At 41.2% G+C, this 12481-nt stretch overlaps 1 protein-coding gene across 32 annotated transcripts in view; it reads left to right on the top strand.

Moving 5' to 3' along the window:
- The first annotated feature begins 334 nt into the window (after window positions 1–334).
- Window positions 335–12481, top strand: part of LOC6531661 (protein muscleblind) — a 162599-nt gene continuing 150452 nt past the window's right edge. For 31 of the 32 annotated variants that reach the window (XR_005560636.1, XR_005560635.1, XR_005560634.1 and 28 more), the window contains exons 1-2: window positions 335–477; window positions 3466–3514. The gene's annotated coding sequence lies outside the window, so the exon portion shown is untranslated. The remainder of the gene's footprint in view (window positions 478–3465; window positions 3515–12481) is intronic. The other variant, XR_005560637.1, reaches the window with a different exon arrangement.

Here is a 12481-nt window from a genome sequence, read left to right as displayed (position 1 = left end):
GCCGCTTCTGCGATATAGATTCCGATTTTGCCTTCAGTCTCCAGCCGACTTCCTCCACGTGCGGTTCTCAGTCGTCAGTCGCCAGTCGCCAATTGCCAGTCGCAAATCGCATATCGCCAGAGTTCGTAGAATTAGAATTCGTTGTCGCGCTTGCAGTTCGCAGTTCGCAGTTTGCAGTTTGCTGTTCCGCTCAGCTTCTCTCAGCCGGCAGTTATCCTTTCGTCACCAACTCCAGAAAACAGGTCCTTTCGCCTTTCAGTTGCGCGCGCGATTTTCCAGCCTGCGATCTTTCGACCGATCGAAACTGAAATCTGTGAACGAAAAATACAACGGTTGAAAAGGTAGAATACCTTTTAGTTTTGGTGGACTTTTAAGTGACGAAAGAAAATAGAACCAAGCGAAGAGTGTGTGACAAGCTCAGAGAAGCTAAAACTTTATGCAGTTAATCAACAGCTTAACACTTAGACTCTAAACAAGGTATAGAAATATTAATATAATTGTGTTTAGTTTCAAACGAATGTTTATGGTCATAAACCATTTTGTGGTTCGCAGTTAAGGCACTAATATAGTTTTAGAAAGCCAAAAAAAATGCATTACCAAAACAAAATAAGTATTATATTGGCTTATAAATAAACTCGTGTCCTAAGTTTAATATTATTTATTATTAGCTTTTAGACTGAATTTGTTAAACAATTATAGCCAAGTCATAAGTTCTCTAATTCTTAATCCTCCTAATTTGCATTTTATGTTTCTATTATTTAAGCACATGTAATAGTTTCTTACCTATTTTCTAATATCTGCAATAAAGCAATAAAGACTTGGAAATTTAAACATCATTTTGTTTGATTTTAACACATTGGAATTCACTCTTTGAGCTATTTTGAAAGTTCAGCTGATTAGTTGCATGGCTTTGAGGCAGCTAAATTTGCATTGGGCTTGCCTTTAATTTATTGGAAACTCTGGAACAAAGGAAGTTGTTGCCGTTTCGTTGGCCTCTCAAAACAAATTCCAAACAAACTTGCAGGACACCGCTCCCACCAGCAACGTCATCATCATCATCATCAGCATCATCGACATCTTCATCATTATCATCATCATCATTGTAGTTGTAGTCGTGGTGAGGGTCTGTTGGTTGTATTTTGGTACCAAATATCGTAACCGAAACCACAACATTCGACGTCAATCAGCAAAGCAGATTTCAATAGCTGTCCCAGAGTCTCCAAGTTCCTGTTGAATTTGTTGTTCTGCTGATGCAGTTGTTGTCGCAAAACACTCGCATTGCCTTCGGCCAGCTTCTGGTGTACCCCACAATTTTCCGGACTCCTGCCTTCCGCCCTCTTCACCCCTCTTCAAGCATTTTCCCAGCTCACCCAGCTCTCCACTGTAGAGTTCTCATCTCGGCTGCTTCCAGCTGTGCCAAGCTGTTTCCGTTCATTGGCAAGAGTAGATTGGCCCATAAAGTTGCCAGTTGTTAGTTGCCAGTTCCAGTTTCGATTTGCTGGCTTTTTTCCCTGACAAAATTGCTGCTGAGTGTGGGGCATCTTGCAAGAGATTTAACTTAAACAATCAACACGATCCGAATTGGACTTTTTTTTTGCCGTTTGGGGAATTTCCTCAAAATATCTCCGACCAAAAGTTAATTGTTGACTGAAGTTTGCTGATTCTGCCTTATTTCAAATATAAATTTTTTGTGAAAGTTTGAAATTGACTACTTGGCAGCAAATCTAATTTTTTTTTCATATTTAATAACCAATTTACACCAACCGTAAGTTATGGGTTAAAGTTGCCTCCCTCGTTTTATCAGTTAATTGAGTAATTAATCCAATTTTCAAACATTACTTTATTTCGTTTCACAATGTTTTTTCTATGTTCATAACATTTATTGAATTTCCTCTACTGTGATTAATTTGTTTAAACAATCTAGTTCGGAAAAAGTACTCTTTCAATAGCCTTTCAAATTGTAAGTTTTTATGCTCGAATTTCTATCCATAAATCTGCAAAAATAAATTGCAAGTCCACACCTCGTCGGTACTTTGCGTTTAAACTGTCGGCGGGCTTCTCAGTTTCGCAACAGATGCCTTTTTTAGATAGTTTATCTTATATAAATCTATCCTTGTTAACCCATTTGTTTTTATACCCTCAAGTCGTGGGCATCAAGTCGTAAATTAAGCCAGCTGACAAACTGACAGATGGACATCGTTGGATTGTGTATAGGAGACCTGTCCGCCGACTGCGTGGCCATTCATTAATTGCGGACACTAAAATGTTTACGGCAACTGCCTCGCATGGTGCCCACAAATATTGTGTTTGGCCTTTGGCGAAGTTTTAGTGTCGAATATCAAGTGATTTCGGAGTTTATCACGCGACTCGTTATTTTATCATAAAAACCACAACGCCCCTTTTCTCAGTAAAAGGTGTTACTCTCATATGGGAGGAAGTGCAATTGGAGCCCCACCGTGCGATTTTCTTATGCAAAAATGTGAAATGCGACTCCCTGCCCAACTTGATGGCTAGAAAGTGGTTAACTGTTTTTCCTTAAGCCAAGTCCCTCATGGCAAAATGCAACCTAAAACCGAGTTCATGAAAAGGTGCACCTAGAAAATAAAACTTTGCATTTTATCCAAATAATGGGAGCTCTTAAAATATGACTTTCCATAAAAAAATTATGGCCTCTAAAGTTGGGTGGGTTTTAAAAGGAAAATTAATTAATATTTAGTTTCGCTTAAATTATTGCTGGTACGAAAACGAAAATAGTTAATGTTGTTACTTTAATGAGAAAATCTATAAAAATCGGTTTTAAACATTTCATCACCTTCTCTTTGTTTGTACAAACTTAAGTTGTGGACTTTTTTTGTTGGCTTAACTTAATTTACCTTGTCGCTTTTACTTCAATAGTATTGATATTGGCTGATATGGCACTTTTGCAATTAAAAACTTGGAAAGCTTAAATAAATTTGAGCTACTCGATAGCTGCCAGCAATTTGCACACATTTCCTTTTTACAAAATTGAAATTATTATTAAAGTGATTGCCGTGTACATATGATATTCACGATATTGAAGGATTATTCCGCGACATACGGCCTCGTCATCGAACCGCTTTCAGCAATTCCTGCCCATTCAAAACCGAGACTTTCGACTTTCGGCTCTCGACGGGCGGTAACCGAGTCATTTAGGCCGAGTGTATAACTGCCAATCTGTCAACGTGTTTAGCGACAGGCTAAACTGCAACCGAAACTGCTTCGGTGAAGCAGCTAATAGGGAAATAATTAATTTCCACTTTGATGTCTCGTGTGTGGATGTGTGTGTTATGCATTTTGAGCCGAGCTTGTAATTAATTCGGCGGTCGCATGACGGCTTTTGTGCAGCAAGAGCTCGTTTCACTGCTCCATTTCCCTATTCATTTTGGCTTTCTTGGCAGACGATGACCCATTTTCTCATAAGATGCATTTACTTCTTACTTGCAGCTTCCTTTTACGTTCCGCCGACTCTTCGTCCTTCCCTTCAATTGCCCAGGTAAGTTGAACAAAAAGTTTCTGATTAGCAGAGCCTCATTCAATGGGAAAACCAAAGAAAAAAAAACAAAAGAGGGAAACATTGAAGTGGGAAGATGGTAATGAAACGAGGTGGGGGGAGTTCGCAATGCACTATGCGCTTTTATGATAAATGATTTGCGATTTGTGTGCATTCGTTTGAGTTTTATAGACGTTTCATTACCGGCTCCCCACCAACAATTCCCGTTGGCGCATCGTAAAAAAAAAGATTCCGAGTGCAACGCAGAATCAAATCAAACTGCATGGAAAATTGCCATGAAAGGGGTGGGTTGGGGAGGGAGGGTTCCGGATGAAGGACGGGTATTTGCATGGATTTTTAGCATCCAGCGATTCGGCTTTTAATGCATCACGGAGGTACTGTGCACAAAGTTGCCATTCAATCGCCATTGATGGAATGGATCTTGCAACTTTGCAGTATGCAAACGCGGCAAAAAGCCTTTTACATCGCATTCAAATCGCAATCAAATTACTTCAATTAAATGGAGAAAAAGGTGCTTTTTAAGCGGGGCTTTTAGTGATCAAAATGGATTCAAAACCGTGAGTAAATTAAGTGTAATGAGCAAACGAAACATAAACTAACAAGAAAGTTTAAGTTAAAATTCTGTAATTTTCTATGGAATCAAAAACACTTTTAGTTCCAAACAAGCATTCAGAAAAGTTCGAACAATCCAAGCACAACTTTAAATTCCGAACCAATCCATCAAGCGGGGCGTGTGAAATCGATTGACTTGTTGACCACCTGAGAGGTGTTGACTGATGCTTACTGCCATCAAATTCCTGGCAGCCTCCGCTCGAAACGTGAATCCGAAGGAATCAAAAGATCTCCGGGGTCGTGGCAAGTGTTTCTCCAGCCCCTGTGTATGTCTCACATACAAAAGGGGTGCTAAAAGATGGCAAACACCAACCCCGTGGGTGGGAAACGGGCGACAAAGCCGTCACAGCGAGTATCGTGTTATCCTCTTTGCAAAGGACACGACTCTATCCTTTCAATGGCTTTAAAATGCAGCAATTAAACCGCAATTTCTATAAAATACGAAAGAATACACCGTGGAATGGGGTAGGTAGCGGGCACAACAATTACGAGATCCATTTAACTTTGGCAGGATGCGAAGAATGCGACACATGTCGCTAAAACTCGACGGGGAGCCAACAAAACTGGCGACACGCCGACTGAACTCATGAGAGGACACACTCGCATCCGCATTCATGTCCTGGCCGCGTTCAAAAGTCGGCAAACACAGAATGAAATGAAATAAAATAAAATGAAATCATACGAAGCGGGCAAGAAAACTTTGCAACGTCGCTAAAAGCGCACAAATCTTTTCTTGGCTAGCTGTGCAAAGTGTAAGCCCAGGCACTACACAGGAAATAAATACGCGTTGGTTAAAAATTAGTCAAAGGATTATTTCACCAAATACATTCTTTCACTCCCAGTAATGCACACTTTTCCATAGACGAAAAATACGCCTACACATTCCTATACATTCTATAACACTATAACACTATTTATGCATTTTACCAGATTATATTAATATTCTCCGTGTGGCAGGACGACGGAGTCGCAGACTCAGACAATCAGCACGGGATGTTTTTGCGCTCATTATGCGCCAGCTGCAGATGCAGAAAATTTTTGCCTCAGCTTGTGTGTGTCCCTGTATCCTTTTGTTGATCCCTCACATAAACATTGGGTCAAAGAAGCTGAATGGCATAGGCCACATGTGATACTCTTTCGAAAAGTTGGAGGACATTACTCTTGAAATAGAAACATGCATCTCGTTTTCTGTTACCATAAAAATTACACACAATGTTTTTTCAATGAAGTAATTGAAGTAGTCGAAATCGTATATTCACGTAACCACAGAAGCAGACATTTCAAACTACAACTGTAAAAGTAATTGGCTTACAATTTGGTTTCATCGACTTATTATCTGCGAACCAGTCTTGAATCGGTTATGAAATGGTAATCAAAACTGGCTGTCAATGGATTGGAGTGCGCTAATAAAAATGTTATTAAACTGGAATTATTTTGTTCGATTTGCAAAATTGTATATTAATGAGATATCCCGGGGCTTAGATACGAACTGAAATTGAAACTGACTCCATTAGTTTAAGTAAGATAATATACCATTAACAAAATTTATAAGGAATTTTTTTAATAATTAGAAGATGAATTTATAGGAAGGGTATGCAATTTGAAACCATCTGAAGACAAAAACGTCTATTTTCTGCTTTGTTTGTGTACGAATATGTAAATAAATAAAAGTGATGTACTAGATATATGCGCTCCTGCTCGTTGCACTCTTTGAGTGTGTTTTATTCACAGGTGCGGGTGTGAGTGGGAGAGTGAGTACCCATAATCCTCGTACTACTAAGTTGGAGAATGTGTGTAATTGAGTTTCACTTGGCGAACAGAAGACCGTCTGACATTGACTTTATTCGGAGCAACGCCTGTTGGCAAGAGAAACAACGGAGACACAACGACTCCGGGCTTTCAAAGAAAGGGAATCGCAGGAGTGGGTTTCTAAAGGATATAGGGGATGTAGCTGATGTAGCTGATGTAGGAGATGTGCTCGATTCAGATCTTATTTGCTGAAGTGCAAGCAGAAGTCAAAAGGGGCCTAATGCACTTAAGAATTATGTGAGCCGTGACGGGGAAAGGCCAAAGAATTATGCGGATTGTTGTGCACAGCTTCTTTTGTATCGCATATCATACACTGAGAATAGGACAAATGGATTGGGATAGTCTTCATTTATTATTAACCTTGTGCATCGTAAATATTAGGTATCAACGCAAAACTCATATTTTCTTCTTTATAGTTCAAGGATAACTTTCTGGAAAATATGAACAATAAATTCGTATATTTATGTGCCGTTTATTTTCATTATAGTTCGAATTGACATGCATGCAAACAAATAATTTTTTGGAAATACCACCGCATCGAGTACCAATTTTGGCGACATATTTTCTCATTGCTGTTTCTAAAATCCAGACCATCATTGACATAATTCCTCACCAACATCGACATGAATATTTAGTATCGGCCGCAAATATGACGGGATTAAAGCCATGAAAAGAAACGCCAGCATAATTGTCGAGTTTTGTGCATTCAACAGCAGTCAGATGGGATTAGAAAACCCACAACACACGCATATATACGTACATATATCGGAAATCGGGTAGAGGTACTAGAAAAGAGCCACAAAATCCACACAATGCCAAACACCAATGCGACTGTGGGTTGGGGGGCGATGAAAATCTGGGGGAAAGGGTGAAATGATGAAACATCGGCATTTGCAACGGCAAAATACTGAATAAGTGATTCAATGAAGTGAATCGGTGATTGAATGGGACGAAAACGGGTTAGAGATTGGGGAATTTCCCCAAACCTTTTGTAACCGATTTGCCAGCGATTATGGGGCTCTCATGCCTTCTGTGGAATGCTCGTATTTAGCACTCTATTGGGCTTTCCTTTTGCCGGGAAATTCTCAAGGGATGCAAACGGGTGCGGCAGGTGAAATGTGTTTCTCTTCTCTGCAGTTTCTGTGCATTTTTACAACTCAATATCAAGTTCTCATCAATTCAGAAACTGCTTTAACTTTAATAATTAATTTTTAGGTATTGATTTGGTATAGTTTAAAAGTTATAAATTTCTATTAAAGATAAATTTACCTTGTTTCCTAACATATTGTTACCCAACAAAATGTATTTATTACAACAAGTAAAGTTTTGTGAATTGCTTGTAAAACTAATTTAAAAATTGATTAATGTGCAGTGGCTTTGGGTACTTCATCGTCGATTACTCCCTCTGGAATCACAGCGCAAATCTTTTGTCTTATTTTGGAGCCTGTTGTTTGGGTTTGGGATTACCCTCTTTTTTGGTGTCGACTGTGCCTAATTTGGAGACCATTTCGCATCGCTAATGCCGCCACCAGTCGCGTGAGTTCGCGTCAGTTGGCAACAGCAGCAGTTTGGTGGCAGTGGCAGCCCGGCTAACATGCCAGACCGCTGCCACGCCCCCCCCATTCCGACGCCCCCTTGGCCAGGGTCCTTTCGCTCGCCACTCCCCGCCCCTCCGTCACGGGTCCTCATCGTTCGGCTGTCATGTCGCTGCATTCACTCGTGCATACATGAAAGTCAATTAAGCGTATTAAGTGTGCATGTGTGAATGTACAGCGATATATGTGAGTGTGTGTGTGTGGGAGCCTTTCTCTCGCTCCTCCCGTCCTGACCCCAATCCCTTCCCCCTGCGTTCCGCTTTCTCCAGCTCCCCGCATCGCGCTTATCGTGACATTTCTTGGCATCGCCATCAAACAACAAACGTTGTATGCCACCCCCTCGACTTTTCGCTTTCCCCACCCCCTCTTTGTGCAGACCAACTTGCAACCCTTTTGCACAGGATTTTCAGATTTTGCCTTCATTTCTGTCGTTTCGATTTCTGTGTGAATTGTTTGCGGCTGATTGCGGTTCTTAATTTGCTTAAAGATATACTGGATAAGAGAAGGGCAGCCGAGTGGCAGAGTAAAAGGGTTCGGTGGTTTCTTTTGGGAATTTCAAAGTTTATTTGATCTCTGCTTTTTCTTTTTTTAAGAAGTACTTAATGCAATCTAGTTTGAGTAGATTTGCTGTCGTTTTTATGGAATTTTTGATTAGTTTCTTGAAGTTCATAAAAGAAATCCCAAAACAATTGTCAATCCCTTCATTGTTGCGCCAGTCTCTTATAATTCTGTTTAATAGTCTATCCAATGATTTATAAGTAGTAGTATGGTTTTAAGACCTAATCCTGTGAAGCCATTGATTTAGTTATTGTCATATTAAGTAATTACTTTATTTAGATCATTGACTGGCAATAAACAGTGAACCCACCGAATCCCTTTCAAGATTTGTATGCAATTGATCCTTGGCTCCCAGTACACCGAACCAAAAGATTGTTGTGTTGAGCAAATATTTACAAATTCTCATTAGGTTAGTTTGCTTTTCAAACAGCAACTCCATTAACATATTCCACTGGCAGTGATGCCGCTCGCCTCCTCTCATTTCACTTCGTCCTTGCTCCTTCGTCCTTCGTCCTGCCTTCCGTCTATCCACTGTTTCTTGCCGTTGAACAGAAGACACAAAATTACGCATACGCAATGTGGCACGGGGGTGGTGGCAGCAGGACTGTTGCATTCGTGCAAAGTGCAGAGGATAAGCCGAACACACACACTCTCATACACGCAAAAACACACACACACACATGCATGCGCACACAGGAGGAGTCAGGACACATGTGAGTCTCCTTTTGGAGTGTTAATTGTCGTATGCAAATTTTTGCGCATGCACAAAATGTAACAAAACACGATTTTGAAAGATGCAAATTGGGTGCTGTTGTTGTTGTTGCTGCCGCTGCTGCTGCTGTTGCTGTTGCTGCTGCTGCGGAGAGGGGGTGAAGTGTCAAAATAAGCTTTAAATTACGACACCCTTCAAGCGAACCCCATCCAAAACCCCAAGTGCAACCCCCTTGAGCTGCTGATCCTGCTGCTGCTGCTGCTGCTGCAGACGTGCGATGTAATTTGCAACTGACAAGAGTGAAAGTTATGCGAAGGGCAGCACAAAAAGTGTCAGGATCTGAGGGGATTGCATGGAAATGGTTGAAAATCGGAGATGGGGGTTCCGGTGAAGCTGGAGTACGGAGGGGAAGGCGATTTTCCCAGGACCTGCTGTGGCTTCAGTTCGCTTCGTTTTCGGCTGCCAGGGACAGCCGCATGCGTGATTCTGACATTTGATTAGGTTGCCTTTGTCGAAATGTTAATTTGTCCATTGAAGGTGAGTCCCAGCTACTAGCTACTGGCAACTGGCAACTGGCTGCAGATTACTGGACACTCGGCAGGACTCCGGACAAGGGGGACAGCCATTTATCAAGCCAGTCTTGGCTGCCTCCAAATTGTGGCATATTGTTAGTGGCCAAGGGGGAAAACAATGCCTGCCGTTGACTGCTGCATCTCGAATAATTATCGATTCAAAACCAGACCCATGATCGCATAACTTAGCCGGCTAAACGTTTGGGGGTTAAGTTTCAGTGGGATGCATGTTAAATTCACAGTGGCGTCACTCACAAATTGAGACAAATTTGCCATTGCTGGAATTTACTTAAGGCCATCTCACTTATTACACAATTGGCAACAAAGACAGAGACGCATAATTGCCGTATAATAATCATAATCCCCACAAAGCAAACACACACAAAGTCTGCCAACTGCCAACATGTCCACTAATTAAGAAGACAAACTTCGGGCACTGTGTGGATTTTTGAAGTGAACTATTTGGGCAGGACTTGTGCCAATATACGTAACTTAGTTTCGGCTCTCGGTTCTTAATAATGCAAGTCCTTCCGGCTCCTGGTGGCGTCTCCTTGTGGCTCCTTAGCCGGCTGAGAAGCACTTAATTTGGTATTCAAATGACTCAGCTCCGATGGATACACCGGGCTATATGCTGGATTCGGGCACTCTGTTTGCGAATGATTAGTTAACTGAATAAGTGAAGGGATTCAAGATGATATGGGGCTGGCTATTTAATTAGAGCAAATTATGGCAATAGACACAAATTTATTACTGACTGGCTTAAAGCCCACCTCTACTCTAATATATGTCCAAAAAAGATTTGTCCACTCAGTGAGCAACCTTTAAAATAGGTAATAAATAATTTTAAAAATATTATTGCTCCGAAACTTAGGTAGTTAATTTTGGTAATGGCTTGTACCATTAAGAGGCAATAAACTCCAGTGGTTCTGCCATTTTCAATGCGCTGGCAACACCATCAGCCAAACACTTCCGTTTAGGGACGATCTCTCCCCTAACCCTATATCCTATATCCCTTATCCTTTTTTATTTTCTACATTTTGCTCACACAAAGTGTCAAGTGTTTGAGTGGCATATTCGCTCCTGCCGGCTGCCAGCAAAAATGGAGCCTGGAAAAAAAAAAGTGCCAGGAAGCCAAACAGCCGACATTTCTACGTGCCAGACATTCAAACCGCATACTCACACCGGAACTCAGGCTCAAATTCGCTCGTACGGGGGCCTCACTGTGCACACTTCCAGCTCAATTGCGCGCTCAATGAATAATTTAGTTGAAATTTTCAGCGCACTTTTTGTCATGTTGGGAGTCTGTGTGTGAAACCGAGTGCAGCAAACTCCCCAGCCAGCCACCCCATTAGGTCCGTCCCAAACTCCAGCCCATTCAGTCATAAAATTTATGCGTTTTCCCCGCACTTTATAGCCGAGCTGAAAAAAAAAAAATATAGCTAAAAATTCGTCTCGCGCAACAGTTGAAACTGTTCTAAACTCAAACTCCCTCGAGTTTTGAAAAGAGGATTGCACCATGTCTGGGTCGTAAATAAATTTTGTGATATTTTGCGAAATAATTTTAACAATTTGCGCTTGTTTTTCAGAAAACATTATGATACTCGCATGCCGGACGATTTATGCCGTTGATTGTTCTATAGTGTCAAATTGATATTGCAGTTTAGTGTTTTAAATGAATAGTGATTAAAATTATAGAAATAAGCATTCTTCGCCAATAAAACACTTGTTTTAAAAATGCAGAGTTCTTTAATTTTACCTATTGAAATTCATTATAAATATTAAATAATTCAGAGAACTTAAATACATTTTCCTTTTAACTTTGAAACCATTGCCTTTCCGAGTGTCGCTTCAATTTGCTTTGAAACTGACGGATTGAAGGACAAAGTGTGTGTGATATGGACCTGGGCCAATGGAAATGCTCATCACTTCGAGTTGGAAAAGTGAAAAGCCCATTAATCAAATGGCCAGAGCCTTTCCAACCCAAAGGCTTGCCCAGTGACTTGGACCTGCAGCAAAAAAAAAAAAATCGGGAACTGCAACAATTTCGGTTGAAGGCGAAGAAAAGCGAAGGCTAAACTGATGACCAAGGGACGAGGGCAATGGGATACGGGCTACGAGTTAGGGGATAAGGGATATGAGGGGCTCACTCATAAATCATAAAATTCCAAGCCCGTCGCCGTCATCTATAAAATCTTGGCCAAGGCTCGTGGCCATCGAAAGGTATGCGGGGCATTTTCCCGGCTATGATGGTGCAATTTGTAGCTGGTAAAGTGTGAAATTGTGTTGGCTGCGAGAATTGTTCTTTTCTTTGTGCCATCTCAATGGATATTTTTCCGAAGGTTTCTTAAGCTCGTTGTGTGTGTAAGAGTAAGGCAATTAAATTGGTTGGCGCATTTTTCAACTTGATTTGCCAGCTTCAACGAAAGTAAATCCACAAATAAATCAATTAGGTGCGCCAGCACCCATTTAAAACCCCGAGCATTCCACTCCCACTACCGTTTCCATTTCCATTTAAACTCGACCTCAAGCAAGTGTTGTCCTGTGGCAAAAATGCCAGACGCGCTGCTTAATTGATATAAACGACTGTCTCCTACGGTTTCGTAATACAAAATACAAGATAAACAAAAAAAAAAAATAAAGGGAAAGAAATAAAATGGAACGCTTACGGAGAAAGGTAACCGAAAGGACTCGGCACAGCTTTCACTGACTTGGCTTCTGTGCGTTTTATTAAAATTTATGCTTGGGTCCCCGGATGAAAGTTGCGTTTTTATTCCAAGACCTTCCACCTACCACCTTTAAGTGTTTAGTCTAGGGAAATTTCGCACAGCCATTCTGCAAATGCGAAAGCGTAGGGCTGCAGCCCCACCGGCAGCCTAATGCAATTCCACACCATTATTTTCACCTGCCAGCTTTTAGCAGAGCCTGCAACGGGCCAGACTCGAAGCGAACCGAAGCCATGAATCGCTCCAACTTTGAAAACCACTGACATGCAACAGAATTTATAATCGTACACGAGGCAACAGTATCCCAGTACCCCAGTTGCTCCTGCAACGGACTCCATTTCTTGCTTCGCACTTTTTATCATTAGTTA

The sequence above is a fragment of the Drosophila yakuba genome, chromosome 2R, assembly GCF_016746365.2.
Source record: "Drosophila yakuba strain Tai18E2 chromosome 2R, Prin_Dyak_Tai18E2_2.1, whole genome shotgun sequence".
Classification (NCBI taxonomy): domain Eukaryota; kingdom Metazoa; phylum Arthropoda; class Insecta; order Diptera; family Drosophilidae; genus Drosophila; species Drosophila yakuba.
This window is presented reverse-complemented; position numbering and strand designations above follow the sequence as displayed.